Consider the following 24,578-nt stretch of genomic DNA (forward strand, 5'->3'; position numbering starts at 1 on the left):
AGCTTGGTTTTGTCAAGGGGAGGTCATGTCTGTTAAATTCGGTTGACTTTGAGACAGTCACCAAGGCCATAGACAAGGGGAAGACTGTGCACACCACATATCTTGACCTGGCCAAAGCCTTTGATAATATTCCCCACTCAGGTGTAGTAGATAGACTCTCTCAACTGGGCATTGATCCATATGTTACCAGATGGGTAGCAAACTGGCTCACTGATAGAACACACCTAATCAAAATAGGGGAAGCCACCTCAAGTAGTAGACACGTAACAAGTAGTGTACCCCAGGGATCGGACTTGGGGCTTCTGCTGTTTGGGATATACTTCTCGGAGGTGCAGGCCAAATCTAGTGGGCTATGGCTGACCAAGTATGTAGATGACTGCAAGCTGGGTACAGTCAATCAATCAATCATCCTCCAAGAGGGTCTCACCCAAACAAATGACTGGTGTCAGAAACATGGCCTCAAACTGAATGCCAAAAAATGCATCATCATCCCTTTTGGGGAGAGTGATGTCCCTACAAATTATCACATTGATAATACTGTCCCAAACATGCAATCAGTTGTGAGGGACTTGGGCACCCAGGTTGATAGCAAACTGACTTTTGACCATACAGAAAGCTTTAAACATGGCCCATCTCATTAGTAAGGATATCTTATCCAGAGACAAGGAAGTCATAACATCCCTGTATTCTTATGAGGCCCATTATTGAGTACAATGCCCCTTTCGGCATGTACATCACAAAGCACATGCAGCAGCTGGAGAGACCACAGAGGTTCCTCACCAGGAGAATCCAGGGCCACAAACATCTACCACACACAGATAGGCTAAAATTCCTAGCCCTCTACTCAGTTTCATAAAGATTCCTCGGAGGTGACCTCTGTCTGGCATACAAGGCGATTACAAACCCCACCTTGATGGGACCGCTGCATATCTGCAAGACCACAGAGGTTCCTTACCTGGAGAATCCAGGGCCTCAAACATCTACCTTACACAGATAGGCTAAAAGCCCTGTCCCTCTACTCAGTCTTCTAAAGACTCCTCAGAGGTGACCTCTGTCTCACATACAAAGCAATCTCAGACCCTGCCCTGATGGGACTGCTGCATATCCATAAGTCAAGCTTCACTCAAGTAACCCACAAGCGTGACCTTAACCTGGTCTGTAATATCAATAGGACTTGTTGGTGGGACAGATTTGTGTTCCAGAGACTCACCCTTTTGTGGAACAGACTCCCTCTCCACATGAAGCAGAGTACATCATTAACCCTTTTTACGTGCAACCTGGATAGCTGGATGGGAAACAGAAAATACACCCCTGGAATTCCACCCATGTCCCTGCTGGACAGTGGCATAGGGTGCTAACTAGCTGGAACATGGGCTAAATTCTTGGCTATGCTTGTAAAGGCCTCAGGGCCAATAGCCTAGTAACTTCCTATGATCCTATGAACACTGGCAGCAGCAGCAGCCAAGAGGTTTACGTACCTCTCACCTCTTAGATAAGTTAACAAAACAAAATGTAAAATAACGGAGGAGCAAAGGGGCAAAACAGGAACCTATTCCTGGTTAAAAAATCGCAAACTTGCTACAATAATAGGATTTGTGCTAGCATGCATTTTGTGAAGTGCAGGTGGGGGTGGTGGTGTCTGTGTGACAGAGGGAGTGACAGTGAGATCAGTGGAACACTGGTAGCCACAGACAAGAGGGTTGTGTACCTCTCGACCTTCAAGCTCAAGAAATGTGGATAAAGCCTGAAATAAAGGGGGAAAAAGCCCCCCCCCCATATAGGAACAGATTTTAAATGTTATACTTAAAAAAATTAAAAAAATAAGTTAAATAACAGGATTTATGTTTACATGAATTTTCCGAAAGTCAAATGTATGATGGTATTTGGTGACTTCAGTACCCAATGACTGTCAAGAAACCATTTTAGCAGTAAGGGACCAAAAATAAAGCAAATATCTAGGTATTTTTTAAATGATATATTTTGGATGTAAAATACTTCCTCTAATGCCATTTACATATATACTACAGCAACTTTGAAACATTAGGTGGAGGAAATACTTTACATCCAAAATATATAAAAATAATATAGTAATAAAAAATATAAATAAGTAAAACACAACAATTTTACAGAGACCCCATTCTGTAAGCACAATAATGCCATCCAGGGCGTGTGTTAATGTGTAATTAATGCCCTTCCAGGGGTGTAGAGGCCCAACGCCACACCCCTCAGCGTGCATTAATTACAAATTAACATCCACCTTGTCAGACATTATTTCTTGCATGGAGCTCCAACTGTAGCAGAGATAATGGCCTCCATTACTATATGCTTGCTAAACGCTGCTTTTGCTGTTAAGTGGGAGTAAAATTAAAATAAATACAGAATAAAAAAAAAACTAAGCATGTATGTGTGTCTGTGTTTGTATTTGCATGCATGAAAGTGTGAGTGAGATTGACTTGATCCATTATTTTACACTCCCTAAGCAACAATTCATAGGTAGGTACTAGGCTATTGGCCCTAGGGCTTATATAAGCCTAGCCAAAAAGGTACCCTGGCTTTCACAATCCAAGAAATTTATTTTCCTGTGCCCCTGTTAAGCAGAGCCACAGAGGTGATTCCCGGGGTGAATTTCCTATTTCCCATCCAATCATAGGTTCATAGGTTCATACTAGGCTATCTGCCCTGGGACAATTATAAGCCTAGCCTGATTCTGTATGGCTTACGCCACCCCTTGATTTGAGTATACTGTGCCTTTTTTAAGGTTTAGTTTACTGTGCCTCTGTCTAATAGTGACATGGGAGTAATCCCTGGGACAAACCTATGATCCCCCATCTACCTATCGAGATTCTTCTTGAAGAGATTCATTGAGGTGCTCTGCCTCACATGAACTGAAATTCTATTCCAGAGCGAAGGGAGCCTCTGGGTTATGAACCTGTCCCTCCAGCAACTTCTATTTATTTCTGTGCTAAGGTTCAAGCCCCTCGAGCATGTGGCTCTAAGAGATTTAGATTTACTGAGGTGGAGCATGTCCATTAATTCTGGATTTGACATAGCTTTGTATGTCAGGCATAGATCGCCTCAAAGTAGGCGGTATGCAACTGAGTAGAGCTGGAGTTTTTTTAACCGAGCAGCATATGGCATCTGTTTGAGACCCTTCATCCTCTTGGTAAGATACTTTTGAGGTCTTTCTAATTGCTGCAGGTGTCGGGTAAGGTACATCCCAAAAGGGGCATTGTATTCTATGATGGGCCTGATGAGGGATGAATAAAGGGGCACGATTATCTCTCTTGATCTAGATGTGAAACCCTTCGTGATGAGGTGGGCTATGTAGCAGGTCTTTCTAACCACTTTGGCAATGTGGTTTTCAAAGGAGAGATTGCTATCAACTTGGGTCCCCAGGTCCCTAATAACTTTCTCTGTACTTAATGGGTTTCCGCCTTTGTGATAATTTGTGGGCACATTGTTTTTGCCAAAGGGTATGACTATACATTTTTTGGCATTTAGCTTTAAACCATGGTGCTGGCACCAGTTATCTGTCTCTGTGAGACCTTTTTGAAGGATGTTTGTGTCAGCTGGAGAGTCGATTATGGCGCCCAGTTTGCAGTCGTCTGCGAACTTGGTGAGCCATAGTCCTCCCATGTTTGCCTGTACCTCGGAAAAGTATATACCAAACAAGAGTGGTCCCAGGACAGAACCCTGTGGGATGCCACTTGTGACCGGTTTCGAGTCTGACATGGCTCCAGCAACTCTCACTCTGTGGGTTCTGTCTTTGAGCCAGTTTGCGACCCATCTTGTGACATAGGGGTTTATATTTAAGCTGGATAGCTTATCTATGATGCCCGAGTGGGGTATTGTGTCAAATGCCTTTGCAAGGTCCAGATAAGCTGTGTGGACTACCTTCCCTTTATCTATGGCTTTGGTGACTGTTTCAAAGAAGTCAACCAGGTTCAAAAGGCAGGATCTGCCCTTGACAAAGCCGAACTGGGTAGGATCTAGTGTCTGTAGGTCCCCAATGTCTTTGTTTATGAGCTCCATGATGATCCTCTCCATTGTCTTGCAGACTAAGCTAGTCAGGCTTATGGGGCGATAGTTTCCAAGGTCCGTAGAGGCTCCACCTTTGTGGAGTGGGACCACTGCTGCTGTATGCCATTCTGTGGGCACATATCCTGTAGTGAGGCTGAGATTGTATAGCTGTTTTATTTGAGGGATTAGTTCCTCTTGGAGTTCATGTAGGACGCAACCTGGGACGCCATCTGGTCCTATGGAAGCAGTGTTTTTTGCTTTGGAGAGGGCAGCCTTCACCTGAGCATCAGAGATGTTTGGGAGGCAGCCCTCTGCCGGGATAGATACTTGCTCTTTTGGGGGGGAGAAGTTTGCACTGAACCTGTCTGCCAGGATATTGGCGATGTCTGTGGGTTCAGTGTATTTTTTGTCGTTTAGAATCAACTCAGAACAAGTCTGAGAGTTGCATCCCAGGTTCCTAACATAACTGAAAAAAGTCTTATGATTGTCTTTGGTGTCCTGTGCAATTTTTCTCTCGAAGCTGGCCTTGGAGGATTTTATGAGGGATCGTAATTTTTTGCTAGTACTGATCAGAGATGCCTTCCCTATTAGGGATTTTGCTCTATCATGTAGTAGCTTCCTCCTTCTGTTGTACAGTTTATTTATGGCAGGGGTCCACCAGACTGGACGCCTGCCTTTGGATGATTGGGTCTTGGTTTTGTTTGGGATAGCATGATCCATGCATTCCTGGAGATGTCCGTAGAATGCGTTTATATAGGATTCTGCAGTTTGGGCAAGATTTTTCTTGAAGAGTGCTAATGAGGAGCTTTATTTGATATGGATAGTTTGTTCCAGAGTATGGGAAGTCTCTGGGACAGGAATATATCCCTCAGCATGTTCTGTTTATTGTGGTGACAAGGTTTAGGTCCCTAGAGCTTGTAGCTTGGAGTGATTAGGATTTCTTTAAGTGAAGCATGTCCAACAGCTCTGGGTTTGACATAGCTTTGTATGTTAGGCAGAGATCTCCTCTGAGTAGGCGATATGCGACAGAGTAAAGCTGGAGTTTTTTGAGACGGTCTGTGTAGGGCATCTGTTTGAGGCCAGTAATCCTCTTTGTGAGGTATTTCTGCAGCCTTTCCAGTTGTTGTAGATGTCTTGTGAGGTACATACTAAAAGGGGCGTTGTACTCTATAATGGGTCTAATGAGTGACGAGTAGAGGGGAACAATGACCTCTTTTTTCCTGTATGAGAAAACTTTTGTGATGAGGTGTGCCACATAGAAGGATTCCCTGACTACTGTGGCAATGTGATTATCAAAGGAGAGACTACTGTCCACCTGTGTGCCAAGGTATCTTAACACATTTTCGGTGTTAAGTAGACTACCACCTATGTGGTAGCTCATGGGTACGGAGTTTTTACCAAATCGGATGACAAAGCAGTTTTTATAGGTTCATACTAGGTTCATAGGTTCATACTAGGCTTTCTGCCCTAGGGCATTTATAATCCTAGCCCAGAGTTTTTGTGGCTTACGCCACCCCTTTAGATTGAAGGATATTATGCCCATTATTTTGCTGTGCCTCTGTCAAGCAGTGACACTGATGTAATCCCTGGGGTATACCTGCGATCTCCCATCCATTGGTCAAGATTTCTCTTGAACAAAGCCAGCGAGGTTCTCTGCCTCACATGTAACGGGATTTTGTTCCACAGCATAGGGAGTCTCTGGGTGATGAATCTGTCCCTCCAGCACGTCCTATTTATGACCGTGTCAAGGTTTAAGTCTCGTGCTCTTGTGGATCTGATGGATTTAGATTTTTTGAGGTGAAGCATGTTCATTAATTCCGGGTTGGACATGGCCTTGTATGTCAGGCACAGGTCACCTCTGAGCAGGCGGTAAGTGACTGAGTAGAGCTGGAGCTCCTTCAGTCGGGCAGCATAGGACATATTCTCGAGACCCTTTATCCTTTTGGTGAGGAACTTTTGGGGCCTTTCCAATTGCTGCAGGTGTCGGGTCAGATACATTCCAAATGGGGCGTTGTACTCAATCATCGGTCTGATGAGTGATGAGTACAGGGGAATGATGACCTCCCTTGACCTAGATGTGAAACCCTTCATGATCAGGTGGGCAATGTAGAAGGTCTTCCTAACAACTTTGGCAATGTGGGTGTCAAATGAGAGGTTACTATCAACCTGGGTTCCCAGATCCCTGATAACCTTTTCTGTGCTTAGTGGATTGCCACCTATATGGTAGCTAGGGGTAACCTTGTTTTTCCCAAAAGGTATGACTATGCATTTTTTAGCGTTTAACTTTAGGCCATGGCTTTGGCACCAGTTATCCGTTTCTATGAGACCCTTCTGAAGGATATCTGTGTCTGATGTGTTTTCAACTATGGCGCCCAGTTTGCAATCATCTGCAAACTTTGTCAGCCATAATCCTCCTGTGCTTGCCTGTACTTCCGAAAAGTAGATGCCGAACAAGAGTGGACCCAGGACCGAGCCCTGTGGGACACCGCTTGTGACAGGCTTGGAATCTGACATGGCGCCAGCAACTCTAACCCTGTGGGTTCTGTCACTTAGCCAGTTTGCAACCCATCTTGTGACGTATGGGTTTACATTTAAACTGGTGAGTTTTTCTATGATGCCTGAGTGGGGTATCGTGTCGATTGAGCTTGAGGCCATGGCTTTGACACCAGGTATCTGTCTCAGTGAGGCCCTTTTGTAGGATGTCCACATCATTAGGAGCCTTGATTATGACTCCTAGTTTGCAGTCATCTGTGAACTTTGTTAGCCGAAGACCTTCTATGTTAGCCTGTACTTCAGAAAAGTAAATACCAAACAGGAGATGACCCAGGATTGAACCTTGTGGTACTCCACTTGTCATTGGTCTGAAGTTAGATTTGAGTCTGCTATTTTCACAGTGTGGGTTCTGTCAGTGAGCCAGTTGGCAACCCATCTTGTGATATAGGGATTTATACCTAGTTTAGTGAGTTTATCTATAATTCCACAGTGGGGGATGATGTCAAAAGCCTTGGCGAGATCTAGATAGGCTGTGTGAATGACCTTACCCTTGTCTACGGCTTTGGTAACTGCTTCAAAGAAGTCTATCAGGTTTAGAAGACATGATCTACCTTTTACAAACCCGAACTGGGTGGGGTCCAGAGTTTGGAGATTACCAATGTCTTTGTTTATAAGTTCCATGATGATACATTCCATGGTCTTGCAGATCAGGCTTGTTAGGCTAATGGGGCATTAGTTCCCTGGGTCCGTGGTGGCTCCCCCTTTGTGGAGTGGGATAACCATTGCTGTGCGCCATTCAATGGGCACAAAGCCTGAGATGAGGCTATGATTGAACATGGTGCTTATGTGGGGTGCCAGTTCATTCTGTAGATCGTGTAGAACGCAGCCTGGGATGTTGTCAGGTCGCACGGATGCTGTGTTCTTGGCTTTGGAGAGTGTGGTTTTTACCTGTGCAGCCATAATTACAGGAACTTTGCATTCTTCCGGTATAGAGATGGGCCCTTTAGGGGGTGGGGTGGGGGGGGGGGGTAAAGTTAGCACTGATCCTATCTGCCAGGAAGTTGGCAATATCAGTTGGTTCTGTATATTTAGTGCCATTGTACTGTAACACAGGGCAGATCTGAGTATTGCCATTGAGATTCTTGACATAGCTATAGAATGCTTTGTGGTTGTCTTTAGAATCAGTGGTGATTTTGTTTTCGTAAGTAGCATTGGAGGATTTTATGAGAGATCTCAGCTTCTTACAGAGGCTGACCAGGGAGTTCCTCCATTCATGGGATTTTACTCTTTTTTGCAACAGTTTCTTTCTTCTGTTGTAGAGTTTGTTTATGGCAGGGGACCTCCAGATTGGCTTCCTTTTTTTTTTTGGAGGATAGCATCTTGGTTCTGTTAGGGATAGCACAATCCATGCACTCGTGTAAGTGCTTATAAAGTGCATTTGCGTAGGATTCAGCAATCGTACCTCTATTGTCCGTCTGCATGGGTGTCGTGAAGTTTGCCACTTCTGTCTTAAGAAGCATGAAGTTGGCTTTGGAGAAAATTTTTATGGTGGTTTCCCTAATGGGGGGAGGGGGCAGGATGTGGATGTCTAGGGTGATTAGCTTGTGGTCGGATCTGACCAACGAGGAATTGACCTCTGGTGTAGAACACCGTTTGCCCATGTAGGTAATAACCAGGTCTAGGATACTGCAGCCCCTGGTGTGGGTGTGGATAAGTTGATCCAAGGCATTGGAATTTATGAATTCCAGAAAACGTTAAGCAAAAGAGTTGGTACAGGAGTACAACTATACCATTCAGAGTGTGTGCCACTGTGTAAGCAACGCCATTCCAGGGATCCTATACCCTTCAGAATGTGTGCCACTGTGTAAGCAACACCATTCCAGGGATGTAGAGGCCACGTGCATCGTTGAGCCTTAGAACACCCCCGGTGGGTGTTACTTACACAGTAACACACATAAGATTCTAAGCTTTTTCAAATGCCCGAAGTGGGACATTTCATGTAGAAACATGAGATGTTGCAGGACAAAACATACAACCATTGAAAAAGGGCAGAGCCGCACGTTCTGCTAATACAAAAACTTACTCTCGTTTGATTTACATTAGATGCTCTAGATTTAGAACTTACTTAAAACTAGGGTTTTCCAAATGCCCGAAGTACGACATTTGATGTAGAAAAATGAGATGTTGCAGGACAAAACATACAATCATCGAAAAGAAGAGCCGCACTTTGTGCTAATACAAAATCATTAATTTACATTAGATACTGCAGATTTTGAAATTGCTTAAAACTAGCGGAACGAAAGCACAGCTGAAACATTTACCTCATAGACAGCTACAGAAACAAAAAAATAATCTTTAATACAGAATTAAACCCCACCAGTTACAGGAAGCACTTCCTATAAAGCGGGAAAATCAAAAATTTTTTTACATTAGCGAAATTTGTTAAGACGGAGATAATAAGCAACCAAAGACGGCTACTTTTTCTTCAATTTCAAGAGTAAAATCCTTAAACACAATGTGGCGATACAAAAGTTGTACTATCATTGGTTGAGAGGTTAAATTCACAAAGATATGTGCAGTCACTGCATTATATCAAAAAATCTGCGTTAGTGCACTAAATGTTCTCAAACGAGTCTCAGCTGCTTAGTATGCATTGTGGGCAATACATTTAAAATCTGCATTTCATAAATTACCATAGACCTTTAAAACAAGCGGTCACTGGATATGAAAGATTACCCTGGATACGGTACTGTGCATGTAGGGGCGTTCTCGATTTGACAAACACCACTGAGGGACGTGACAAGGGATGCTGTTATTCTACTTATAACACGAGATTGCAATTTGTTGTAAGTACAGAATATTTAAGCAGCCAATTTATAACGGAGGTGTATTAGCATGCGTTAAAGAAAGGACATGAGGCCCCAAAACAAGGACTATTTACAATATTGATCTTACCAAGTTAGAAAGTACATGTTTTGTATTAGCATATATGAGATACGTCTACCCCACAAGTTAATTACACCAACTCGATCCCACTACCTTTTGGAAAAAGGCAAGCTACGTATGGACAATGAATATTACTTAACTTTCACCAATTGTTAGATGGCAGGTGGGACTTGCAACAGTACTGCGCATCCTGCGAGGCAAGTTTATAATACAAAGCTGGCTTGCATATGGGATGACGCTATTTATTTAACGATTTAATTTATTTTTTCCTTTCTAAGAAAATGGAAAATGCAGAGCTTCCGATAAAGATAATGACGGCGATGCGGATACCCATAATGCAATGCATTAGCAGCCAAGGAACATTTTAAGTGTTTTTTTTTTTAATTCCCGGCAAGAACTTGCAATATGGAAAATTTTGAAACAAGTATTATCACGTTGTTACCTCTCGGCTGATAGAGCTGTAATAAATCTTGTCGCCGTGTTGATAATAACATATAAATCATTTGTTTTGAGTTTCCCTCATTTCTGAGGTGTCGGTCTTCTTCTAGGGAACTCCTAGAGAAAAACAAATTTTTGTTAACCTCATTTTATAGGGAGTGCTTCCTATGAAGTGAGGTGTAAAATGTATTTATAGTAGAAAGTTGTTTTATGATTTCTTGAGCTCTTTTTGTAAGTTTTTAGTTTTCTGATTGGTTGTAAACGTGCGTAAAGAGCGTTCATTCATCTTTTTTCGATCTGTTTTTATTTTTTTAGTAATCTGAGTAGGTCTTTTAATGCTATCTTTTACAGTAAATTCTGTTATGAGATAAATGCGTATTTTACAGAAGTGGAATTAGCAGCATAGAGGTGGTCACAATGCCTGTAAGCAGTAGCGTATATTCGTATAGCACTCGTATAGTGCTCGTATTCGTATAGTCTCGTAACATAACGTAGAAATTTATTTTATGAACGAAGTAGAACTGTTCAGACGAATATATACCGGGAATGCTATAATAAGGATGTACTCCTGTAGGCAGCGGTTAGCGTTGTCGCCTCATGCCGGTTGGTGTGAGTATGCTTTCATTGAAGGTTGGGCGCCGGGCTAGCAACTCGACACCATAAAAATTCACTGCCAATCATTAGCGGACCGGAGTTCCTCTGTGGAAACCCCTAACCGGGAAAAGCCGAAGGACAGTACTCCTATCAACAGAAAGTTGCTAGAATAACAGGATTTATGTTAGCATGCACTTTCTGATGACATCTGAAACTCAAATGCATGTCATCATTTAGTGGCTTCAATTCTTAGTGATTTGCCAGAAAATTACAAATTTTACATGGAACAGACCAAAAATATGAGACAAAAATCTGGACTTTCTGTCAAAATCTGGATAGTTGAAAGCTATGCTCCAGATCTGTGCTGTAATGACTTCATCTATTCCATGTATTAGGCCTAATTGTAATGCATGAAGTGCTACAGTTCTCCTAAACTAAGGAGAAGGCAGACTGCTAAGCATCAAGCTTTTGATAAGGAACTATCTCCAATTTTAAACTGTAGTCTTGAACTAGACAAATAAAAACAGCAGCCAAAAGAGGTGCAGTGAGATGCTCAGTTTTAAACGTTGTTAAACATAACCATAAATAAAGCTCGGGTGACTCCACTTTTGATTACCAGATCAGGCATTCCCATTCTGTGGGGGGCGCTAAGCATTCTGTGTGGGGCAGTGTGGTACACAGCACAGAGGGAAGTAGCCCTCAGACATAGCAGGCAAACACAGGAGAGGAGGGAATCAAGGGGTAAGTCATAAATGAAAAAAAATTCCTTGATGGAAGCAGTCAATGCCCTGTCACCCCAGGGCTCTTAAGTTCTACGCTGGCCCCAGACTTAGAGTAAATCATAGGAGAGTACTAGGCTATGACCCTACACAGCCTTTTAAGTTTAGCTATGCTTCTCAGAAATAGTAGAAAGATATTAGTCCCTTAGGTTTTGGGGGGTATATAAACTTGTGCAAGAGTTTATTTATTTTTATTTTATTTTCCATTTGTTAACCGGGCTAGTCTAACTGGATATATTTCCATTTTCAGTAGAGGCCCGGGGAGAAAAGCTCCAGTGGCAACAAATAAAAAATTGCAATTAAACAATTAAAAATTAAATTAAAAATTAAAAGAAAGGAAAAAAAAGAAAAATCAATATTAATATATCATAAATGAATGGATTTCAGTAGAAGATTATTCAAAAGGCAGGAAGTAATTAGAATACAAACAAAAATACAGGAGTGTGAATAAAGTAAAGTAGGTATTTACAATAGTGGAGGTGACAATTATGTACAAGATAATTCAATAAGCAGTGAGATACATGTAGACTATCAGTACATTAAGCAGGATAGAGATTTTCAGAGCAATTAAGCAGGAAAGATTACATCAGTAAGTTGGGTACTGTAAAGCAATCACAGTCCTACTTCAGTAATGTAAACTAAGTAGAGGTTCCAGAGGAGAAATAACTGTAGTGAAGGAGAAGGTTAATCAGGGTTGCTGCAGGGGCATAACCAGTGTGTTTTGAGGTGACTTTTAAGGTTTTGTTTAAAGAGAGGCAGTGAAGAAATTAAAGTTAGTTCATTAGGCAGTAGGTTCCAGTTTTTTCCCACAGAGTTGGAAAACAGAGAAACTCCAGCCATGTTGTAAGACGTGGTTATGCTAGCAAGAAGTTTGCTGGAAGAGCGAAGAGAATTTAGAGTTTTGTAGGGGATTATGAGATTGGAAAGTATAGGGGTGCTGTTAGGTTTATAAAATATCTTGTGGGCAATGGTGAGTTGGGAGAGTCTTAATTGGTTTTGAAATTCAAGCCAGCCTAGATGCGTTAGATTCAGGCAATGGTGAGTTCTAAAAGGATTACCGGTGGCAAATCTGGTGATAGTATTATAGGAGTTGGCTAGCTTGATGAGGTTATTTTTCTTTAGATTAGTATATATTGGTGAGGCATACAGAAGAGTTGAAATTAAATGGGAGTGTTTGGAAAGGTTTAATTCTATATAAGGAGCCTATTTTTCTGTTGACAGTTTTGATGGTGTTATTTATGTGGGTGTCAAATGTAAGGTTATTGTCAATAGTAATTCCTAGCAGTTTAGTGGTAGAATCGGGGAATATACTTGTGCCATTATTGGAGATAATAGAGAATTCTATTAGGGAGGATTTACTGGTGGGTGTAAAGAGAAGGAGTTTAGTTTTTTTGGCATTGAGCAGGTGGCAACGTTTAGTGAACCATGTTTCAACTATGTTAAAAACATTCTGAGTAAGAGAATGTAGATCAGTTGGGGAGTTAGATGAGCATATTAGCGTAGAATCAGCTGCATATTGAATGCAGGTGGCTTGCGGAATGGCTACATGGAGGTCGTTGATAAACAGTGAGAAAAGAAGTGGACCTAGAATAGAGCCTTGAGGGACTCCGAGTGTGACAGGCAGAAGGAATGATATATTTTCCCAAAGAACTGCCTGTTGCCTATTGGTAAGGTAGGACTTGAACCATTTAACTGCCAGGCAGTCAAGGGAAAGGGATTCAAAAATGTTGATAAGTAGGGCATACTTAACTATGTCAAATGCTTTTGAGAGATCAATAAAGAGTGCAGAAGAGAGGTTGTTGTTATTACGATTTCTATTGATGGCTTCTGTAAAGGATAATAGGGCAGTTGTGGTGCTATGGGATGGCCTAAAGCCATACTGACAGTTTGCTATGATGTTATTTTGAGATAAATGGTTTAAAAGTTGTTGGTGAATGCATTTTTCCATAATTTTTGCTAGGGGTGATAATAAAGCTATTGGCCAGTAGTTGGAATAGTCATTAGAGGTACCCCCTTTGTGTAAGGTGATAATATGGGAGATTTTCCAGATGTCTGGAACTATTCCTTCTTTGATGGTTCTATTTATGAGGATAGATATGGGATAAGAAATTACTTTGGCTGCTTTTTGCAGGTATTCAGATGGTAGCTGGTCAGCAGAAGGAGTACAAGGTTTAAGTTTTTGGATGTATTTATAGATAAGAGTAGTTGAGATGGGTTCTAGATGGAATGTTGGTATAGTGCCAGGTATTGCGGAGGGGAAACTCGATCAGTCCAAATCATTCCAACCAAGGAACTTCTCAAATATACCATTTATTAGACACACAATTCACAATTGTAGACAAGTTGACCTAGGTTTCGTCTTGAACTTATACAGACTTCATCAGAACTAACACATCATGCTGAAACCACTTCCCTTTATAACACTCCCAGGTTAATTGATTAATTACACTCCCACAAAGTTAAAGGTCAACTTGTCTACAATTGTGAATTGTGTGTCTAATAAATGGTATATTTGAGAAGTTTCTTGGTTGGACTGATTTGGACTGATCGAGTTTCCGTGTAAGAATATTGGTTCATCAGTTTATCTGAATTGTGGAGGGGAAGCTTGAGTTGTCAGGGATTAGTTGACTGGCTAGTGACTGTATGGTCTCTGTGAAGAAGGTATTGAAGGTATTGGCAGTTTGTTGGGGGTATTTTGTTCGGCCTGAGATGGGGTAGGTGTACGTGAGTGGCCTGGGTTCAGGAGTATATTTATACTAGACCAGAACCTTTGGGGATTGTTTTGGTGATTTTGCTGTAACTTACAGTAGTAATTCTTTTTGTCAGTAAGTATTGCTTTTTTTGTAATATTTCTTAAATGCTTAAAAGTTTGTTCATCTGAGATAGTTTTGTTAGCTCTCCATTTAGCCTAAGCCTTGTTCCTAAGTAATATATTTTGTCTAGTTTCTTTAGAAAGCCAGGGGGCAGCCTTGGACTTCATTCTAATGGACCGTTTGGATGAGTGCTTATCTAGGATTGATAAGAATTTAGAGTTCAGGTATTTAACAGCCTCTTCAAGTGGTAGGGTTTTTAAGGGGTTCCAGTCACAGGCTTTAAGTTCATCTTGGAAAAGTACTGGGTTAAAGTGTTTGTTGGAACGTGCAATCCTATATGTTGGGGGGTTAGAGATATCATTTCTTTGCCTTAGGATGTAGGTCAATGAATGATCGCTTACATTGTCTGGCAGAGTTCCTATATTGTAAACTTGTTTCTGTTTATTTATAAGTATCCAGTCTAAGGTGCTCTCTTTCTTATTTGGTTTATTGATTCTAGTTGTGGAGGTGATAGTTTGACTAAAGCCATGAAGGTTGATATGGGAGGTAGGATTATCAGTGTTAACAGCTTTCCAGTCAGTATTAAAATCACCAAATATTATTGTTTCTTGAGGGAAGGTTGAGGACACTCAGCTTAGAATATCTTCTATAGTACTGATATTATTACCGGGGGGTAAATAGATGCAAATGATATATAAAGATTTATTTTGGTTAATTTGAAATCTGGTTATAAGGACTTCTGCTTTACTATGCTGTGGTGGATTGTATGGTAAAGTGGAGATTTGAAGTCCATCTTTGAATAGGACTGCTACTCCTCCACCCTTGCTTTTTAATCAGTCTTGTCTTAATATGTTATATCCTTGGGGAATTACTTCATCATCTTTGATGTCTGGTTTTAACCAGGTTTCTGTCAGGCAGAAGATGTCAAAGCCATGAATATCAAGAAGGGCGTGGAGATGGGCTACTTTGTTTTTAATACTGCGGATATTTAGGTGTCCAATAAGGAAAGAGTTTGGTAGTTTAGGGTGGGGTATTAGGGTTGTAGGATTTGTGGGGCCAGGGTTAGGATGGATGTCACCATCTTTTAAGGAGGGATTACTAAGTTTGATTGTTGAAGTGTTAATAAAGTTGGTTAGATATTTTACTTTCTTTACTGTGGGTTTATTGTATTTAATGTGGTAGAATCTATGGTATTTAGGTAGTAGATAGGTGGGAATGAAAGTGATATTAGTTTGAATATTAGGGAGTAAGGGTGTATGTATAGCTGTTTGTTTTGGTGAATAATTGAAATGGAAATAGTCCAGTTTTTCAAAGGAGGTGATGAGGTAGGTGGATGTGAGAGCAATTGAAATTAAAGTTAAGAGTACTGGTTTGGTCATTTTAGTTAGTACTGCTAAAGGTATCTTGCAGAGATAAGTAAAGAAGTTTTAGGAGTTATATCTAAAAATGAAAAGGTGATAAAAGTATAAGAGGAGTGTTTAGAGAAGGGAATTAATACTTGTTTGTTGGAAGGAAAGGGATGTGATAGAGTAGTGTAGTATTGGGTTATAGTTTCTTGTGGGAAAAAAATGTAAGGGTGTGGTAATTTTGTGATAGGAAGGAGAGAGGGATTGGTTGATTGGGAGGGAGGGTGTGGTTTAGGAAGTATAAGTTTAGGAGCACTGGGGTGGGTGAGAATTGAGGGTAGGGTAGGGGAGCGGAGTGAGCCCGTAGGGCGAACGGAGCAGGTCACAGCTGAGAGAGGCTGGGGGGCAATCAGTTATACAGTGAGACTGTGTTCTACAGGCTTTAAGAAGGTAAGAGGCACTTTCTTTATTTATTAACATAAGACATAAGGGGTTTAGGTTTTAGTATAGATGTTGTAAGGGTAAAGGGAAAAAAAATGAGTTCTATATCAGAAAAAGAGGTTATGTAGAGAGTCAGACAAGTAGTTGTATAACCGGGGTAGTTAGAGTTAATAGAATAAGTTGTCAGGTTTATTTATATTAAGGCTAACAGGTTAAATTCTTTCTGGAAACCTTCAAGGGGTGGGGGGTAGTTACCTGTAGTAAGAGTACTAACAGGGGTAACTGAGAGAGGCTAGAACATAGGGCTAGAGGAGTTGCTGGCAATAAAAAACGGCTTAACAACCCCTGAGTTCTGCTGCCCTCTAGTGGAATATATTGGAAATTACATGAGATTAACTAGTAAAGGAGGTAGAAGGGAGGAAAAGAAAGTATAGTAATAGCTTAATAGATAGCCTATGGGGTAGGTCTAAGGGAGGATAAGAGTAGTATATTAGTGGCTTAATAGAAGCCTAAGGGGTAGATCCATGGGTGTGCTGGTCCTTACAATAATACAACTTTAAAGCACTCACAATTTAGGTAAATACCTATACAGTAACTGTAGGTTGTCACCTACACTGTGAGACACAGCAAGGAGAGACTAGGTAGTTCTCGTAGGGTTTTCTGGTTTGATGTTCCCTCCTGTTCAGATGGGATTCCTTTGCCTTGCTAGAGTGGTCGAGTATTTACAGACTTCCTCTCTCTAATAGAGACAAAGATTCCAGACCTAGGGTAGAATTATGATAAGGAGTTTTCTTCTGCCAATACACATTTGATTTTTCTAGTTAGGAATTTGATTACTTGCTATTGTGAGTGGGTTATTTATTTGGTAACGTACTTGTTCTACATTTTATGTGGGTAAAACCGCACATCAGTTTTGTAAAAGAATTTATGAGCATGTCAGTGATATCAAATGCAGTTATTCGTTAACATTTTTTTTATCAACACACTTTAAAACATACTCAGGCTGTATTTAGTTTCATGGGACTTGACAGGCTTTTACCATTGTTTCTAACAACTTTTGTTTTACAAAAGCTGTTGTCTGACAGGGAAGAGTTTTGGTTAATTAAATTGAGGGCATTATTTAGCCCAGGTTTAAATGAATGTTAAAATGTTTTTAATTTATTTAGTGGTTATTTAATGGTAATGTATCTCTTTCAAATTTGCTTATTTAAGATGGCTACTTTTTCATTACGTCCTTTCCATTGAAGAAGGTGTGGTTACACCAAACCCAGCATACAGTGGATTGGTGCTGAAACTGTTTGATGCTACACCAAATCCAGTATGCAGTGGTTTGGTGCTAGAACTGTTTGATGCTCGATTAGATTCATGATTCCGCATCCATTAATCGAAGTGCAGGGAAGAACTTTGCATTACATGGATACGAAGCCTGTCCTAGAGAAGGGGTAGCCTCTGAAACACATACCTGTCCCTCAAACATGTCCTGTTTATGTTCCAAGTGAGGTTTAGGTCCCTGGATCAGGCATTTCTGAATCTATTTGTTAAGCAAATGTGCAACAGGTCCATTAAGTATAAGTACAAGTCTTTGAGGTGGTCCACATAGGGCTTATTTTCCAAACCACATATTTTTGTGAGGAACCTATGTGGTTGCCCTAGTTTTTGTATATGCCTGGTCAGGTTCATGCTGAAGGAGGCATTGTACTCAATGATTGGTCTTATGAAGGCAGACTACAATGGAACAATGACATCTTTGGACTTGAATGCCATACCCTTGCTTACAAGTTCTACAACACAGAATGATTTCCTTACTACTGTAGACACATGATGGTCAAAGGCCAAGTCACTGTCTAAATGCATTCCCAAATCCCTGACTACTGGATTTATTCTTATGGATGTATTATCAGTGTAGTAATTGGGGAGGATGTCTGTCTTACCCAAAAGATACTATTATGCACTTCCTGGTATTGAATTTAAGACTGTGACTTTGACACCAGTAATTAGTCTGTGTTAGGCATTCTTGGAACATATTTGTGTCTTGGGGGAATTCAATGACTGCAACTAATTTGCAATCATCTGCAAACTTGATCAGCCAGAGGCTTTGACTGTAGCCTTGACTTCAGAGAAATAGATGACAAACAGAAAGTATCCCCAGTGCTGAGCCCCAAGGCACTTTGCTAGTGACCAGTCTTTTTGTGGTGATGGACTCCCCATTCCTAACTTCTTCAATCCTATCTCTGTAAGCCAGTTGGCTATCCAGTGGGTGTTGTTGAGGTTAACATCTAATTCACTGAGCTTGTTTACAATTCCTGAGCTTAAGTAGGCCTGACCTACCCTTGACAAAACCAAACTGAGTTTGACCTAGTGTCTGTAGGTTTCCTGTGTCAATGTTTAACATATCCATCATTATTCTTTTCATGGTTTTACATATTAGATTAGTCAGGCTTATGGGCTGATAGTTCCTCGGATCTGTAGATGGCCCACCCTTGTGCAGTGCGATGACTATTGCAGTTCTCCATGTGTACAGCATGAGGCCTGTTTGGAGGTTGGGGTTAAGTAGTGAGTCTTGTGTTCCTGACATTTCACGTTTCATGCTATTAAGGAGGCATCTCCAAATATTATGAAGGCCCATGGATGCAATGCTGTTGGTCTTGGAGAGTGTCTTGAGAACCTGTTCCCTAGTGATAATTGAGGGAGTTATGCCTGTAAGTATTTCCTGAGGTGTCTGGAGGAGAGGGGTTTAAACTTGGAACTAAATTTGTCAGCCAGTAGATTGGCTATATCTTCTGGTCCTGTACTGGCATATCCATTTACAGATAATTCAGTACATTGTTGTGCGTTGCCTTAGAGACTGTGGATATAGATGAAGAAAGCTTTGTGATTGTCCTTGGCCTGGGAGGCTATTTTTACCTGAAATGTGGCTTTGGTAAATTTGGTAAGCACCCTGTGTTTGTTTAGATTGCTTGGGAAGTTTTCATCTTGCTGGCCATTGCACTTTCTAATTTTCACCATGATTTTCTTTTCTTTTTTTTTTTTACAACAAAACACTTAGGGCCTCAGGGCGTATTGCCTCAGGATGCCATACCCACCAAACTGGCTACAGAGATAGTATAGAAGTGCACATCCACAGCTGCAGAGCCTTATTACATGATTAATGGGGGATGGTATATGAGGAGACTAGAATGGAGATAACCCAGGGGCTGTAGGAGAAACTGGTAGACCTGTCAATCGATGGCAGCACTGCGATAATCCAAAAAGAATGAGGCAGAAGTGCAACCAAAAAGTAAAAAAAAATAGATTGTTAAACAGTTCATTCAGACTTCCAATAAAATCTAAATGAAGAGTTACCAGCTTTTAAAGATGTGCACTTCCCATCAGTTTTCTGTGGTCGCAGTGCTCTCTGTGGTAGCAGTAAGAGTGTTATAGCTTTCAAAGTTTAAAACACGGCCTCTATGCTTTTTCCTCTAAATGTAGCACCTGGTAGCTGGTAAGGTTCTATGCATTACAAAGAATTATGATCAGGTCTATCAAATCATAACTTTGCTGTTAATGTGTTTTTGAAGTTGATGTCAAGATTCACCATTTGCTGACATTCATATTTCAAATACATAACAAACTAGTTATATTTGGAGACCTGAATGTTATATCTGCATTCCTTTGCATTTTTAAATAGCTTGTTCCTAAGGCTATAATGTACAATGCCTACAGTAGCTACTATAACCAGTTATGCACTGTGACATCATGTCGTCAGTAGGGTACAGTAGTGTGACTGAACAGTGTGACTGTAGATGCTTGTTTCACACTCATTTCCTGTGCTGCTCCATTGTTTCATACAGAGTGAGAGGTCCACATGCTCAGCTAAAATACATAATGAGTACACAATCCATCCTATGGTTCTACAGTTTGTTTCATTTGCATAGCAGGACTGTGTGGCCATAGTATCTGCAGGTATTTTCCATTTTGTGATGGGCTGCTTCTGCCTGCTTTCAACATCAACAGTCATGGTTTGGGTTGTGTGAATGAACTGGGTAGCACAATACTTTGGTGAAGGCATTTTGGCTGAGGATAACACAATGGCTTAGTGGAGGCCCTATAAATCACAACCCTTTCTTTTGGAATCCAGCTGCGTGTTGTGATTGCAGTAGTACAAAATCACACATGGTCAGAATAAAGTTACAGTAATCTACATGCAATTTGTATTCACTCATACAATGATATCAGTTAAGGTCATTACCATTAAATGAATTTAACAAAGTAATTGTCACAGCTATTAGTTTTCAACATAAAACAACTACACATTGTATAGTAAATGTAGATAATAAGCCAGTAAAAATCATTATAATCTCTTTACCATATGTGATACCACATTATTTAAATTTTGTGATGCAAATATGGGTTATTTCTGAAAGGTCCTGTCTCAACATAATTAAAAGCTAAACCCATAAAGGTTTACTATCTAAATTAGTGCATAAACTACTATATTTCTGTGCTAAATGCAGAAACAGGAAAGGCTTTTGTTTTAGACAGTTTATCACTTATGGCTTGCTAGTGGAACACCTTATATTCAGGATTAACATTTCTAATGATGAAGTACTGAAACCACACTTAAGTAAGCAACATGTCTGCCAAAGAAGTGTTTCTGTTATCCAGAAGGCTTTGTTGGTGTATGTTGAACATTAGTTTTTATGTTGATCAGTCACCCAGAAAAATGAATACCAATGAAATTAAGACATTCTATAATTTCCATTGTTTTTCAAAAGTGCTTGCAAATTTAATATCCTGACTTTAACTGGAAATGAAATTACTTGCAAAACAAAGATGGTGAAAAACTGTCGCAACATGTTTGCATTCTATGGGAAAAAATAAGATATGGTTAAAGACAATTAGTTATGAACATGTAATTAGAATAAAAATTGAGCACCAAATAGCACATAACTTTTCTCACTTCAAGTGGGAATGTGGGAAACTACTTAGAAACACATTTAAAAACAGAGAGTGCCAAAAGTGATGGAAAAATATAAGCACACAATCAAAGAGTCAGTATAACATTTGTAGACTTTTAATGAACTGTATCACAAAATTCTATTGCATAAGGTGATTTATTTTTGCTTCAGAAAAATGGAGTTGTAAGATGATTGTCTTCTTTCTTTAAGCAATTGTTTCGACTAGTATGCTGGTCAGTTAGTGAGGTTTTCTGTGTACTGGACAGCTTCAAAAATCACATGATAAGAGGGATTCAAAAAACTGCCTGAAGGAATAAATCAAGCCTGAAAATATGGACGGCCCTCCAAAAATAGGGACATCTTGATTGGATTCTGTAATGTTCATGAAATCTAGCGCATTTCACTGATATCAGCACAAACAATTGCAGATAAGCCTATAATATGCAAATATGCCTCAGTGAACTCAGAATATGTTGGCGCAAAACAGAATTGACCAGCAGCATTGCCACACCGTCTATCGCTCATAGCCACTTCGTAATTCATGAAAAGTGTCTCATAAAGCTTTACATGCTTTAACAAAGTTATATAAATTATACAAGCTGTATGACATCTGAAAGTTTATATAGATATATATATATATATATATATATATATATATATATGTGTATATGTGTGTGTGTATGTATATATATATATATATATATATATATATATATATATATATATATATATATATATATTCAGCAATCCCTCCAGTAAGTCCACCAATGATTACAGATGTCTCCGTAAGTTATGTACTAATAAAATGCAATTCCTGAATGATGGAATCTGTAAAATTTCTAATAAAAAATAAATAAAGGTGAAGGGCAATCATGGCCACTTCACCAGGGCTAACAGAAGTTAACAATAGCTGTGGGACTTGTGTGGGGAATACAAGTACCGGCACCCAAGGAAATAGGGAGATAGAAGAGCAGATGTAGGGTATAGGTGAAGAAGAGGGAATCACAAGAGGTATGTTGGGATAGGAAAATTTGGGAACAGTTACAGGGACATGGGGAATTTTTTTTTTTTTGGTGGAATAGGCGGAATTTTTTTTTTTTTTTTTTTTTTGGAAAATAGAAGGAAAGGAAAATACAGGGAAAGAGGAGGAGAATGGCAAAACAGCAGGTATTCACATCTAACAAATATCACAATATATGATAGACTAAGGTAGGAAATAAAAAGAAAGGTAAGGCACACAGACGGAACACTATACAACATGGGGAATGGAAAGCTGACAAACAGGATGAGGATGCATACCAGCCATGGTGAAATGCAGAAATACATATGTTCCCATGCAGCATTACATTTTGACATGTTGAAAACTGTGTGGCAGTCATGCCTGGATGTGTGTGACTGATCGCAGTTGTGCGGTGTAGGGTAATAAATATTGAATTCAATACCCAAATAGTCTGTCAGCAGTGCAAGTGGAAGTCGAGCAACAGCACAGATGAGCAAATGCATCCCATGAAATGGTAGAGAATACCAGCAGAGGACAGAATAGAACCTCTGACCATGCATGAAAGGCAAACAACCAAGCACAGTGTCAAAGAGCAAAACTATTGCAAAGTAACAAACTGGCTGCTCTTTAAACAAGTAGGTGTACACAACCCAAACAGATGTGTAATGAAATGCATGCATCACAGACATATGCCATGCCAGAGGCAACACACAGGTGTAGACATACATGTGTGACCTACATTGGTCTAACAGAAAACTGCCAGAAAGCATGTCAGTACACATACATGCAGCCAGCAGGTGGATATTAATGTGCATGATACATTCCCTATAGCCTGTTATTTATAGTTATGGATTATTTCAATACAGGCTCATTATATCCATCTTAGAATGCAGGTTCCTCCATACCATGACATAGTTCAGCTCACCTGTGGAAGTCTTGACATTAACTGAGCAATTGTTTACCAGCCATCTTTATATATGACAAAGTGTACAATTAACACATGCAGATACCATGACATGTGAAGACAAGCATGCCATGACACAGTAGCACACAGCAGTAATGTGTCTACACTGTAAAACAACTACTAGACTGCTGTGAAACTTACAACATAACACATCTACTATGATCTGGGCAAGGACATTTATATCAGTGTGTGAATATATGAATCCCACACAACTATAACCCTGATGTCTGTGCAAGTAATGAGTTATGTGAACAGCTACAAATTAACATCTTTGTATAATGAAGATATAATGAGATGACAGTTTAGTAGGAACTGTAAAAAGCTAAATGCAGATAAGATGAGCAATACAACATGGTCATTGGCTGGCACAACAACATCAAATCTTTGGAATGCAAAGCAACACCCTGGAAATAATAGACAATCATAAACATAGTGACAGCATGTGACATATAAAACTATAGGTTATGTCTTTAAAACAGTACTGTTTACTTATGCATCAATTATCTACATACATAGTTTAGTAATCACTATATATGTCACTGCACAATGCAAATAGTGTAATGCTGATCACTGAGATACACAATCAGTATTACATTGCAAACCAAAATCATCAACCATCTTTATAAGTAGATGCACTCACTATATATGTCACTGCACAATGCAAATAGTGTAATGCTGATCACTGTGATACACAATCAGTGTTAAACTGCAAACCAAAAGCATCAGCCATCTTATAAGCAGATGCACTATTAATGTTAAATACATGCCAGACATACTCCACCAACAACAGTGTGAACACTGAAGAGAGTACACACCCATTCAGTATATAAATTGGAAGACTGTATACAACAGATCAGTCACTAAACATCATATCTATTGTACAAACAGCACACAAAAAACTAGCAACTTATATGTGAGACAGCACAATGAAAAGCACTGTGACAGTTACAGATGACTTACTGTATCTAGGCTGTAATGTACAATTCACAACATTACCTTCAGCAAACCTGTCCTCCTCCTAACTCATATGTAAACTTTTTTTTATGAAATACATGCTGATAATCACAGGGATTGTATGAATATTGCAGTTGCCTTCCAGATGCATGCTGGGTAGTCTTGCATTAGTAGAAGTATGCATGAAAATGCAAAGCAAGCCAATCCTCTAACAATGATTAGATCTATTCTAGGTAAAAACATGAAAATGTAGTTAACATACCTCTCTCCCTGTGCTGCTCCTCCAGCCTGTGCATCCATTCGATGCACAACATCCTATTCCTCGTGCATTATTCATCGCCTGCAAAAAAAAAGTAAAAAAAAAAAAAAAACATGTATGAATGCAAAGAATATGTAGATATAAAATAACAGTGAAATACGGTCAGCAGCTCATGTTCTCTACTTGTCACATTGAATAATATTACGGAATCTACATACTCATTTTTGATGTGCCACACATATTGGAAGATTAATGAACATAGACTAGAGGACCTGAGATTCAAACCTGCAACTGTCAGCTATATTCACACTATAACTTGTCACCTACCTGCCTAGCTAATCCATATTGGCTGTGATTGCATGGAGAAATTAAAAGTTATATTCTTACCGTGACTTGGCATCTGTGTTGTCCATTTTCATTCTTCCTCACTGATAGGTTACGAATCAAGTCCTTGGATCAGATTTGGCCACATTTTTCAGACTTGGATCTGAATCTTGAGCTCCTCCCTCTACTCATAATGCTCTACACCATCCTCAACTCCTCAGATTGAATTTGCTCAAGATTCTGCAGATCCAACTTGATTGGAATGGCAAC

Source organism: Protopterus annectens, chromosome 10.part0 (genome assembly GCF_019279795.1).
Source record: "Protopterus annectens isolate FY-2018-M chromosome 10.part0, PAN1.0, whole genome shotgun sequence".
Classification (NCBI taxonomy): Eukaryota; Metazoa; Chordata; order Ceratodontiformes; family Protopteridae; genus Protopterus; species Protopterus annectens.